Source organism: Scardinius erythrophthalmus (assembly GCF_964197995.2).
Source record: "Scardinius erythrophthalmus genome assembly, chromosome: 1".
NCBI lineage: Eukaryota > Metazoa > Chordata > Actinopteri > Cypriniformes > Leuciscidae > Scardinius > Scardinius erythrophthalmus.
In genome coordinates this window covers 73,421,151-73,434,674 of record NC_138221.1, presented here as the reverse complement: position 1 = coordinate 73,434,674, position 13,524 = coordinate 73,421,151, and the positions used below count along the sequence as shown (strand labels likewise).

At 38.6% G+C, this 13,524-nt stretch overlaps 1 protein-coding gene across 2 annotated transcripts in view; it reads left to right on the top strand.

The window, feature by feature from the left end:
- The window catches only part of gprc5ba (G protein-coupled receptor, class C, group 5, member Ba), a 50,971-nt gene that overhangs the window by 12,502 nt on the left and 24,945 nt on the right, over positions 1-13,524 (top strand). Inside the window, exon 2 of one of the 2 annotated variants that reach the window (XM_081383713.1) lies at positions 11,873-11,901. The gene's annotated coding sequence lies outside the window, so the exon portion shown is untranslated. Of the gene's footprint in view, positions 1-11,872; positions 11,938-13,524 lie in introns of both variants that reach the window. The other variant, XM_081383714.1, reaches the window with a different exon arrangement.

Here is a 13,524-nt window from a genome sequence, read left to right as displayed (position 1 = left end):
AAAATACAAAATGACCTGATTAATGCCATTGCTGAAGTGATTAAAAAGCACCCTTTGTCGCTGTAATGGTGGACGAGATGTCTGATGTGAGTAACGCGGCTCGCACTGGTCCTGCGTAATGTGACGGACGTGACGAAGGTCAAGGAGCGGTTTGTCAGATTTGAAGATGTCACTAGTGGCAAGTGAGCAGATGACATTGGTTGCTCTTATTGTCAGTTTCTTGGAGGAATGTGAATGTCTAGATAAAGTTGTGCCACAGTGTTTTGATGGCGCACCGGTCATGTCATCTGGACTAAATGGTATGCAGCCTAAAGTTTGGGAGAGGGCACCTATGGCCTTATTCATACACTGCTATGCACATCGACTGGATTAAGTACTGACTCAAAGCTTAAGGAATGCAAGATCTTTTTTGCCCTCCTAAATGGCCTAGCTGCATTTTCCTCCAGATCCCCTAAGCGCACGCAACTACTGGACGAAATTTGCCGGCGGCGTCTTCCTCGTGTGGCACCAACACGGTGGCGATACACATCAAGATAAGCCAGTAGAGTTTTTGAGAAGAGAGTTGCCCTAAAGGATCTCTTTCACCACATGAATATCATGATGAGTATGACGAGGACTCTGTGCTGATGCATTCAATGCACGTCTGGATGATTTTGAGTTTTTCTTTTTGCTTCACATTTAATGGGATTTGAGTATTCAGATGTGCTTTTTGCAATACTACAGAGCAAAACATTGGATGTACTGGTCTGTCTGTTAAGGGTGAGTGAGTTTTGTGACACCATTGAGCGAGAGAGGGGCCAATTTGGTCAGGTCTATGAAGCCACTGCACGCATTTGTTTCTCTAGCTCCTCGACCCCCAGCAGTTTCAGACATACCGGAAAATAATCCCGCATGCAGCCTTCACCAGCTTGACACAGAGTCACGCAACATTGTTCGATCTGTCCCGGCTAAAAAACAGAACTGACTGTAATGTATGCCATGACTGACTTTGAAGGCAACAGTCCAGCTGATCTCCTTCATTTCCTTGAGAGCATGAGGCATCCGCACACATCGTCACAGACTGTCCCTGTGTCCACTGCTTCTGTCGAGCCATTAGCCTCCATGGCGATAGAAAGGGAATTATTGCTGGAGCTGAAACACACAAATAACCTGTACAACAGTGTAACTGAAGTCTTCTTGAGAAAAGAAAGCAGAATGGATTTTGTCAAGTCAAGTCAAGTCATCTTCATTTATATAGCGCTTTTAACAATGTAGATTGTCTCAAAGCAGCTTTACAGAGATAAGCGTATAATTTAAGGTAACAGAGATTGTTTCGGCTTTACAGCAGAGTTAAGTTATTTCCATCTAAAGTTAGTTTTGATTGATTTGCTTCCGTCACAACGATCATTTGTTATTAAATTAGGGGCCGCTAAGACGACACCATTCCCTCTACACAGACTTTAAACGCGAACCTGTGAGAAACGCTGATGGCGGTCACATGCGCATTTAGAATGGGTTCTATAGTTATGTGCGTTTGAATATACGCAGGTTTGGAATTCCCTACAAGCCAAGCCTAAACAAAATACTTGTCTTTCCTTATAAATTTTGATAAGGAATTTTATTTTATTTGTTGCTTTGGGGTAGGACCGTGAGACGAATTTTCCCGACAACGCCTTATCTGTAGAGTGGTAGTGGGATCCTCCATAGGGAGAGACTAGTTGGCACTTCAGCACTGCGTTGTCATCGGTCCAGGTGAAGGTCCTTCGTCAGACCTGGATACGGCCTGGATCCAGCAGGCTGCAGGAAAAACCTTGGGATAAACACAGACACTAAAATTAGCGTAGATGCCATTCTTCTCATGATGTAACGAGTACATCAGGATTTTTGGGAAGTGTTTCCGGTTCCGGCTGACCTAATCTATGCAGCATAACATGAAATTATAGAAGTCTATAATGTATTATGTGAAAGCTAGGTCAAAGAGATGTGTCTTTAATCTGGCTTTGAACTGACAGAGTGTGTCTGCTTCCCTTTAAGAGCTCGCTCAAGTACTGCGGAGCTAAACCATTCAGTGCTTTGTAAGTAATCAGCAATATTTTAAAATTTATACAATGTTTAATAGGGAGCCAGTGCAGTGTTGACAGAACCGGGCTAATATGGTCATACTTCCTGGTTCTGGTAAGAACTCGAGCTGCTGCGTTTTGAACCAGCTGTAGTTTGTTTATTAAGCGTGCAGGGCAACCACCCAGTAGAGCATTACAATAATCTAGCCTTGAGGTCATGAACGCATGGACTAATTGTTCCGCATTTGTCAATGAGAGCATATGACGTAATTTAGATATATTTTTAAGATGGAAAAATGCAGTTTTACAGATACTAGACACGTGACTTTCAAATGAAAGATTGGTATCAAAGAGCACACCCAGGTTCCTAACCGACGACGAAGACTTAACAGAGCAGCCATCAAGTGTTAGACAGTATTCTAGGTTATTACGTGAGGAAGTTTTTTGTCCAATAATTAGAAACTCTGTTTTTTCAGAATTTAGAAGTAGGAAATTACAAGTCATCCAATTTTTTATATCCGCTATGCATTCCGTTAATTTTGTGAATTGATAAGTTTCGTTAGGTTTTGAAGAAATATAGAGCTGAGTATCGTCAGCATAACAGTGAAAGCTAATTCCATGTTTCCTAATGATATCTCCTAATGGTAGCATGTACAGAGTGAACAGCAGCGGTCCTAATACTGAGCCTTGAGGTACGCCATACTGAACTTGTGATCGATGAGACATCTCATCATTTACTGCTACAAACTGATAACGGTCAGATAAGTATGATTTAAACCATGCTAGTGCATTTCCCGTAATGCCAACATAATGTTCTAATCTATTTAAAAGAACGTTGTGGTCGATGGTGTCAAATGCAGCGCTAAGATCGAGTAACACTAATAGAGAGATACAACCACGATCGGATGATAAGAGCAAATCATTTGTGACTCTAACGAGAGCTGTTTCGGTACTATGGTACGGTCTAAATCCGGACTGGAAATCCTCGCAGATATCATTTCTTTCAAGAAAGGAACACAGTTGTGAGGATACTGCCTTTTCTAATATCTTTGACAGAAAAGGTAGATTCGAGATCGGCCTGTAATTGACTAATTCTGAAGGATCAAGTTGCGTTTTTTTAACAAGCGGTTTAATCAAAGCCAGCTTAAAGTTTTTTGGTACGTATCCTAGAGACAAAGATGAATTAATGATATTAAGAAGAGGATCTATGACCTCTGGAAGTATTTCTTTCAGTAGCTTAGTCGGTATAGGGTCTAACATACATGTTGTAGATTTAGATGATTTAATGAGTTTAGTAAATTCTTCCTCTCCTATAGCAACGAATGAATCAAATTTTTCCTCAGGGAGACTACAATACACTGCCTGATGTGATACTGTAGTAGACGGTTGCATAGTTATAATTTTGTCCCTGATATTATCAATCTTATAAGTGAAGAAGTTCATAAAGTCATTACTGCTGTGTTGCTTGGAAACTTCGGTGCTTGAAGCTTTATTTTTCGTTAGTTTAGCCACCGTTTCAAATAAATACCTAGGATTATGTTTATTTTCTTCTAATAGGGTTGAAAAATAAGCAGATCTAGCAGCTTTTAAAGCCTCTCTGTAAGTAATTGAGCTCTCCTTCCATGAAATGCGAAATACCTCTAGTTTTGTTTTCTCCCATTTTTCTGGCTGCTCTCTTAAGGGCCCGAGTGTGCTCATTGTACCACGGCGTTGGACTATTTTCTTTAATCTTCTTTAAGCGCAACGGAGCAACTGTGTCTAAAGTGCTGGAAAAGAGAGAGTTAAACGTTTCTGTTGTAATATCTAGTTCTTCTAAGCTATCTGAGATGCTGAGATGATGAAACTGATTAGGAAGATTATTAATAAAGCAATCTTTATTAGCAGAAGTGATAGGTCTCACATATTTGAAACACGGAGTCGGCTTTGCAGCCTTGGCTAAATGCAAATTACACGAGACTAGATAATGATCTGAGATGTCATCACTCTGCTGCAGAATTTCAACGGCATCAACATCTATTCCGTGTGATAATATTAAATCTAGAGTATGATTACGACGATGACTAGGTCCTGACACGTGTTGTCTAACTCCAATTGAATTTACAATGTCTTTAAATGCCAATCCCAATGCATCTTTTTCATTATCGATGTGTATATTAAAATCACCAACAATTAGTACTTTATCTGCAGTCAATATTAATTCTGATAGAAAGTCCTCAAATTCTTTGATAAAGTCTGTATGGTGCCCTGGTGGCCTGTATACAGTAGCCAGCACAAATCTCAAACGTGATTTATCGTTTACACTATATATTTTTACATTAAGCACCAATGCTTCAAAAGAATTATATTTAAAACTTGATTTCTTAGTGGTTTTGAAACTATTACTATAAATTACAGCAACACCACCCCCTTTGCGTTTCAGACGAGGCTCATGTTTATAACAGTAATCTTGTGGGGTTGATTCATTTAAAGTAATGTAATCGTTTGGTTTTAGCCAGGTTTCTGTCAAACACAGCACATCTAGGTTATTATCTGAAATCATATCGTTAACAACGAGTGCTTTTGAAGTAAGCGATCGAATATTCAGCAACCCAAGCTTTAGCATTTGCTCATCTGTATTATAGCTGTTTTTTATTTGTTGAACATCAATTAAATTTTTAACCTTAGTTGGGTTTAAACGTTTTTTGGATTTCCAAATTCGGGGAACAGACACAGTCTCTATATGATGATAGCTAGGTGAGAGAGGCTCTATGTGATGGGATTTATCTGACCTTGGTGACGCGAGGCCGCTAGCAGACGGTCGGTTTAGCCAGTCTGTCTGCTTCCTGACCTGAGCCCCAGATTGTCATGTTTGAGCTCTAAGACTATGAGCCATATTACTAGAGAGAAGAGCAGCACCATCCCAGGAGGGATGAATACCATCTCTTTTCAACAGGTCAGGTTTGCCCCAAAAACTTTTCCAATTGTCTATGAATTCTATATTATTAAGCGGACACCACTTCGACAGCCAACCGTTAAGCGAACATAATCTACTAACTATCTCATCACTCCTGCGAACAGGAAGGGGGCCAGAGCAAATTACAGTCCTTGACATCGTACTTGCAAGTTCACACACCTCTTTAATATTAATTTTGGTGATCTCCGACTGGCGGAGTCGAACATCATTAGTGCCGACGTGAATAATGATCTTAGAGAATTTACGATTAGCATTAGCCAGCACTTTTAAATTTGCTTTGATGTCAGGCGCTCTGGCTCCCGGCAAACATGTGACTATGGTGGTTGGTGTCTCTATTTTCACGTTCCGTGTAATAGAATCGCCAATAACTAGGGCACAATCATTCTCAGTGGGTGTTTCACTGAGCGGGGCAAATCGATTTGTTATGGTAATCGGAACGGAAGAGTGGTTTTTAGATCCGCGACTAGAGCGATCCCTCACTGTCACCCATTTGCCCGGCTGCACGGGCTCTACTTCAGCCAGAACCGACTCATGTAAAGTGTGCACTATTCTATGCGCATCCAAAACATCTAAAGCACTAGCACTCTTACTATCCTCAATTAAAGTTTGGATGCGTGTTTCTAATTCTGAAATCTTCTCTGTCAACCTAACTGTCTCCTTACATTTATCGCATATAAATCCTATATTGTCGACAGAGAAGCCTATACTAAACATGTGACATGAAGTGCAAGTGACAATAACAGGACAAGACATTACTCACCGTGTTTGTTGAGTGATTCTTACTCACCTGAGCTTTTTATGAACTCAAAGGCGCGGACGCGCGAGAGAAAAATAAATAAATAAAATAGCTGAGCGCACGGGTGGCGCGTTAACAGGCTAGCGAATTACTAGCGTTTTGTGCTAGTAGTACTAATAACAAAAGCTAGCGATGTCAGGTTAATCTGAGATGTTGGGTAAAATGTAGTAGTATAAACAACTAGAAATGGTAGTAAAATGATGGTTCAAAACAAAGAAATATATGGCTAAGACGGAGCTTATCGCACCGAATCAAACAAACACACTCACAGCAGGCAGCGAGGCAGACAGGAGCAATCGATCAGACAGCCAGGTGTTTGTGTACAGATAGTTTTGGTGAGTAGGCTATAATAGATTTTATTTAGCCTACATTTGTTTATAGTAATCCTGGCTAACCCGTTTTTTTCCTGTGCTGAATATGATTTCTTTTTTTTTTTTTGTAAATTCATGATTGAAAAAAAAAAACATTAAATTATATTATTTTCAACATTTTCATACTATTTAAATCATGATTTTTTTTTTTTGTAAATGTTGGTTCAAATAATTTTTAATGAAAAATACTTTGTATATATCACCTGAAAGAAATGTCGTACTATACTTTTGATTGTTCAAAACAGTTGGTAAACTTTAAGAACCATTAAAACCGTTTCAGAGGCGATATGTGAACGGCCCCTAGGGTTTCTTGCTTTAGTAATGGCATTCATTCTCGCTGCATGAGATACCTGTCTGTGATGCAACAGCCTGTTATACTGCGTTTCTGTATAATATTGATGGTTTCTATAGCCGTGGCATCATAATGATGGTATTAAGAGGTGGATTAATTCGGGTAGGACACCACTGAAGGCTTAGGTGTGAAATGTACGGCCCGCCACTGCATTCTTCTTATAATGTAACGAGTACATCGGGTGTTATAGGAAGTGTTCCCGGTTCTGGCTGTCCTAATTTATGCAGCCTAATAATCTTTTAACTGATTTGAATAATAGGAATGTATAATTTTCTATGTGTATGCCAGGTTAAAGAGATGTGTTTTTAGTCTAGCTTTGAACTGACAGAGTGTGTCTGCTTCCCAGACAATGTTAGGAAGACTGTTCCAGAGTTTTGGTGCTAAATAGGAGAAGGATCTACCGCCAGCAGTCAATTTTGATATTCTAGGTATTCAAGATGTAGGTGTCTTTTTTTTCCAGATGATCTTATGAGACATAATTCCAAAATGAGACACCTACATCTTGGATGCCCTTGAGGTAAAGCTAAAACATACCAAAATTTAATTTCAAAGTGAACTATCCCTTTAAGAGCTCGCTCAAGCACTGCGGAGCTAAACCATTTAGTGCTTTGTAAGTAATCAGCAATATTTTAAAATTTATACGATGTTTAATAGGGAGCCAGTGCAGTTTTGACAGAACTGGGCTAATATGGTCATACTTCCTGGTTCTGGTAAGAACTCGAGCTGCTGCATTTTGAACTAGCTGTAGTTTGTTTATTAAGCGTGCAGGGCAACCACCCAGTAGAGCATTACAATAATCTAGCCTTGAGGTCATGAACGCATGGACTAATTGTTCCGCATTTGTCAATGAGAGCATATGACGTAATTTAGATATATTTTTAAGATGGAAGAATGCAGTTTAACAGATACTAGACACGTGACTTTCAAATGAAAGATTGGTATCAAAGAGCACACCCAGGTTCCTAACCGACGACGAAGACTTGACAGAGCAGCCATCAAGTATCGTGACATGAGGGTATCGTTACACCCCTAGTTTTAAGGGATAACATTGACTACAGTGGGACTTCTCACCAGACTGCCCATGCATTTCTTCATGTACTGAAATGCGTCTGTGATTTGCTCAGCCTGTGTTTGAGATGCCAGTCCTGGTTGTGTTCATCAGCAGAACTGGTGCGCGCTGGATCTGCTTATGTAAGAGGAGTCGCGAGCGAGCACAAAAGAGTGGGAGCAGATCTCCAGGGGAAAGCATGTCTTTCACTGCACACACACACACACACACACACACACACACACACACACACACACACACTGTCTCCAAACCAGAGAAAAGCATGTCTTTCACTGCACACACACACACACACACACACACACACACACACACACACACACACACACACACACACACACACACACTGTCTCCAAACCAGAGAAAAGCATGTCTTTCACTGCACACACACACACACACACACACACACACACACACACACACACACACACACACACACACACACACACACACACACACACACACACACACACACACACACACACACACTGTCTCCAAACCAGAGAAAAGCATGTCTTTCACTGCACACACACACACACACACACATACACACCATCTCCAAAACAGAGAAAAGCATGTCTTTAACTACACACACACACACACACACACACACACACCGTCTCCAAACCAGGGAAATGCGTGAGAGACGAGTGTTCAGATGCTGTGAACATGAGGCGTGTCGAAACACAATCAATCACTGAACAGCCAATCAGTGTTCTCTGTTTCTATACTCATGACATCCATTATCCTTCAGTTTGGTTAATGAGGTTGTGTGTGTGTGTGTGTGTGTGTGTATGCCCAGTTGCACCATTGTAAAAATATTAACCAAGCAATCTGCGAAGTGTGATGTTGTTTAACACATTAACATGGAAGGGATGCTAATACTGATTTACAAACACTTTTTATTGGCTTGAGTTTGTTATAACTGGTCGTAACAAGCGTCAGTACATTTGTTGGTCACTTTGTTTCTATTTCTGCAACATTGCACGCACACACACACACACACACACACACACACACACACACACCCACACCCACACCCTCACACACACACTGATATCTCATTGGACTGAAGCGCTGAAGAGCTGTACAATAAAATATGACAAGTTTCACAGTGAAGCATCACAGATCTCACAGAAAGACATGGAGTGTGTGTGTGTTAAGGTTGGGACTTGCTGTTGATTTGCAGCGGATGGGCAACCCCCCACCCCACCGCTTTCTGGCTCATGCTGTTACCATGGCGATCACTGCACAATTACACATGACATCAGCTTTCCCTCTTTCCCCAAACAGTGCAGTGACGTGGAAGAAAGAAACACTGCAGTTCAACTTTGCACAAAAAAACAAGTGAGAGTCAGTAGTCTTCAAAGTCAGAGGCACTGTGATCGAATAAAGGGTGAACCCCCTTTTATAGTTACAATTTCTGTAGTTTCGCTGACCTGGTCCGATAGCTGATTTGCATCTGATGAACTAAACTGGATTTTGCATGGATTGAGCCTGGAGCAGTTTGTGTTCACGATGCCGGTTTGAGCCATATAAGCACACCGTACCCAGACCCCCTCACAAGACAGAGTCGGTTCGCTGTGCTTGGAAAGGGTCTGAGATAGTTTGAGAGTGTTATATAAGGTCCACAAATCCTGCAAACTGAGTTCTGACCCCTGAAAACTCCTCCCGACTGCACCTGAAATCACACACTTCCACGCTGTATAGTAGCTGAAAAACAGTATGGCATTCACAGAACTCATAAAAGAGTTGGAGAAAAGTCCTTGTATGATACGTCCAGTGAGATTCTGAGGTGTGTGTGTGTGTGTGTGTGTGTGTGTGTGTGTGTGTGTGTGTGTGTGTGTGTGTGTGTGTGTGATATGGACACTGTCCCATGAGGCCACGGGAGAGGGTTTGTGAACGGTCACATGATGAATGTAGTACATACGGATATAGAACATACTGTACGTTTTTAGAGGCGTTGAAATAATTACTTATTCAACATAAGTACCTACTCAAGTGAGGATGTGGTTTTGGACACAGCCCAAGTGTTTTCCCACAGCATTTGTTTCTTAAATAAATTAAATAAACTGGAAGTATGCAAGATTAATTACATTTATTCATTTATTTGCAGCCAATGTATAATCTGAGATGGCCTCTGTAATACATTGGGTATTATAACAGTCATACAATCATAATTGATAATTACATTTCTGTAATGCGGTTGAACTCTTTTAGTTATCAGATAGATAAATGTTTTAAAGCAGAGCGAAGCGTCTGAGACTAGACCGGTGCACCGATAACATTTTATTGTGAAAGGTTTCTATGGGAGAAAAATTAAAAAGCTCAACAATTGCTACAAATATATATATATTTTCTACTTCGATTACAGTGTCATTGTTTTAGTAGTAAATTGTGCATAAGATGAGAGTGTGATTAAAAAAAATATTTCAGGTCATTGAAAAAAATATAAAAGTACTATTCATTAATAACTGAATCATTAATATTTGAATATGGATGGTTTTCATCAGATTCACGTCCCCGGAAACATATCATGTTTACTGTTAATAAACACAAACATATAGAAATATATTAATGTGTAACCATATTAATAAAGTGTTTCCCACTTGACTGTATTATGTGAATATTATTTCCGTTATGTTCTTGTTGTTGCAAATAAAGACAGAGCGTAGGCATTTAAAGTCAAATATATGTATTTAGTCATATGATCTGAACTGTGGACAAACAAGCTATTAACAATGCTTTCTTTGTACTATAACATGTAGGCCTGTATACTACACCTTTTTTTGCCACACAATGTAGAGCATACAGAAATAAATGTAATTTTTAGTTTGTAATAAATTAGAAAGACATCTTGATAATAAATGGCTGGTAGGCTAATATTGACAAAAAGCCAGTCGGTGTATTTGGTAGGTTAAGTTGACAGGGACAGTTTAAAGTGCCTCTAGTACAACATTAGGTTGACATATTTGGATAATTTGCATTATTAAGACAAAATTAAAAATGAATTGTTGGATGCTTAAAACCTCAAACGTGTCATTGAATCAAACCATGTGATCAATATCTCTGCAGTCAGACAAGCAAAGTTGGCAATAAATACAAAACATACAGTGACTTCATTGCAATTACAAACAATTTTGAAAAAAGTAATCAGCTGACCACAGAAATAATATTGTGACTGATGATAACTTCAAGCTTCAGTAATAAAATTAAAGAAGTGCATGGAGTCAGTATTTTAATAATTAATGATCTTTACAACAGAACTGAGTGAACAACAGCCGAGATACATTATTTTCATGTTATCTCTGTAAAGCTGTGTTAAATCTGTATTAAATAAAGCGCTATATTCTTATAACTCTCTGTATTCTCTGTCATGTCAATTTTCACGTCTGGTGAAAGTAATGGCTGTTGTTTAAGTTACATGTTTAGTGCCAGATTAAGGTTTAGTGATGTACTAAAAACAGAAGGAATTTTTCATGTACCAACCCGATGCATTGACAGATAAATATGTAGTTGATAAGAAGAAACTGTGCCAGAGAGTGAAGAAGGAGGTCCTGGCAGATGATGAGCAGAGGAACAGAGACTAGTGTAAAACAAACTGTAAATCATATCTAGCCTGTTTGATCAGCAGGTCAAAATGAATCAAAGGTGTTCAAGAAATCTGAAGCTTTTACATTGAAAAAATCATAGTGGGCTTATATGGCACAGTTGGGTTTCACACATGTACCTTACAAGCCCACTTTAGATTTTGACGCAATACACAACATGGTGTTTAGATGAGAGATTCATATTTGATTTAATACTCTTCGAATATCTATAAGAACACATGGAAAACTTGGATTTAGGTGGGCTTAATAGCATGACTATGAATGTGTGGACCGTATCTGTCTTGTACAGTCTCTGGCTGAGCTGAATTAACATTGGAAAGCATGCAGTCAACCTTTAAGATACTGTTGGCATTTTTTTACAGTATAATATTAAGTTGTTGATGACTGCTTTTTTTTAAATGTATTGAAATGAGATTTTTTGCTTTTGCCCACTGCTATACATGTATATTAAGTTAAGAGTTATAAAGCACTGAGCATGAGTGCACGATAATTCATCAGTGTTTGAGCGGTCTCACAGAACCATAGCATTAATACGTGAATACTATACTCCATTTCTCATATAAATGCTGTACCTGTACCATAAAATGCATAAAAGTTTGAATCCTATCAAAGTTTTAAGAGACATTTAGTTGTGTATGTAACATGAAATGTGTGAAAACTAAAACGGTTTCTTTTGTTGTGCAGGGTCCATCTCTTAGACCATCATTTTCAAGGTAACTGTTTTGCCGCTGAATATATCTTATACTAAGGTAAGCTGTCGGCTTTATTTAATATTAACCCATGACTCCCTTTATGCTAAGATATTTATGGGGATCGATTTGCTAAAACTACGTACACATACAGTGGCCACAAAAATGTTTGGACAACTGAGTCACACCTGTTTGAATGTCACCGCATTAAAATATCAGGCGAAGCCCCCTATGGAGAAAGTCTTTTCATTTGCATATGCAAATCATTTTATTCACAACGTCAAAGCGATTAATATATGATGATCTGTGGGGGAATAAACGTTACATTTGTTTAGAGCTTTCAGTTATACAAATAACTACAGTCAAGCTGGATGACAAAAAAAACGCTGTACCAACACCCTGACCTGACTGCGTATCGCTATACAGATCGTACATGGTTTGTTTGTTTGCGCATAAACCCTCATCCTTCCCTCGCACTTTGTGACAAATCTTTCCCTCATGGGTCAAAATGACCCAAAGCCCTAAAATTTTACTTTCTTTTTGTCCACAAAGCAATAAGAAAATACTTTTTTTCTATTTTTAATGCAAATAATTTTTTTTACCTTTAAATTACTAGATTTGACCAATAAATAAATAGTAATTTAAGCACATTCCACACATTCTTTCAACTTAAATTCAAAATAACTCAGAATTTCATGCATAACCCTTTTAATTCAGCTCAAAATATCTTACATTGGGTGTCTTTGCTGACCTCTTGTGGAAAATAAATATTATAACATGATATTTCATGACTCTAGATGAGCTCTATATCCTCTGGGTCCTAAAGTCAGTTGCTTCAGTGTGCATTCAGATACACATGTAGACATTTTAAAATAATAATTAATTACTTAAGTTTAAGCATTTTTGGTTTGAATTTTGAGCATTTTTAGGTTTTTCTATGTGTGCTGAAGCATTCCTCGTATTCCATTCATTCCTATGGGGGTCAAATTGAGGGTTTTTGTGTGTGTATTCGTGGTTCAAGTGCAACAAAAGTCCTGGGTACCATGATGGTAGTTGAAGAAACTCCAGGTTACAGGATTAGTTTGGAGTTGACAAAACCAAACCAATCCAACCAGGCTTGGTTGGTACCATGATAATCATCAACTTTCTCTGTCAACTCAGGCGTTGATCCTGAGTTTAGGAGTTTAGGTGTGACATCAGCAGCGAACAGCCAATCACATGCTGAGAAAGAGTGAAACTGCGATTCATTTCTCTCTTCTGCAGAATATTACGAGCTTTTAAAAAAAATATTAGGCATTTAGACACATTTACACAGCAAGAACAAAATGGCTGTCTATGAAAGAGGACAACTAAAAGAAAAAGTCTTGCTATATCAGTGCAAGTAAAAGTTGTGAAGTTAGTTTACACAGTTGATAAAGTTATTGAAATTTTAAGCTCTCATATAGTCATTTCATAGCTTAATCTATTGATTCTAAAGTGTATTTATATTACCTTTATATATTTATTACTTAAAACTGTGTAAAAATAATTGATAAACTAAATTTGTACATGTGATCGATTAATAATTACATAAATAATATCTAAATCATACAAAATTTTATTGTATTATTCTAAATAAGTGTTACTAAAAGCCAGACGTTTTTGTCT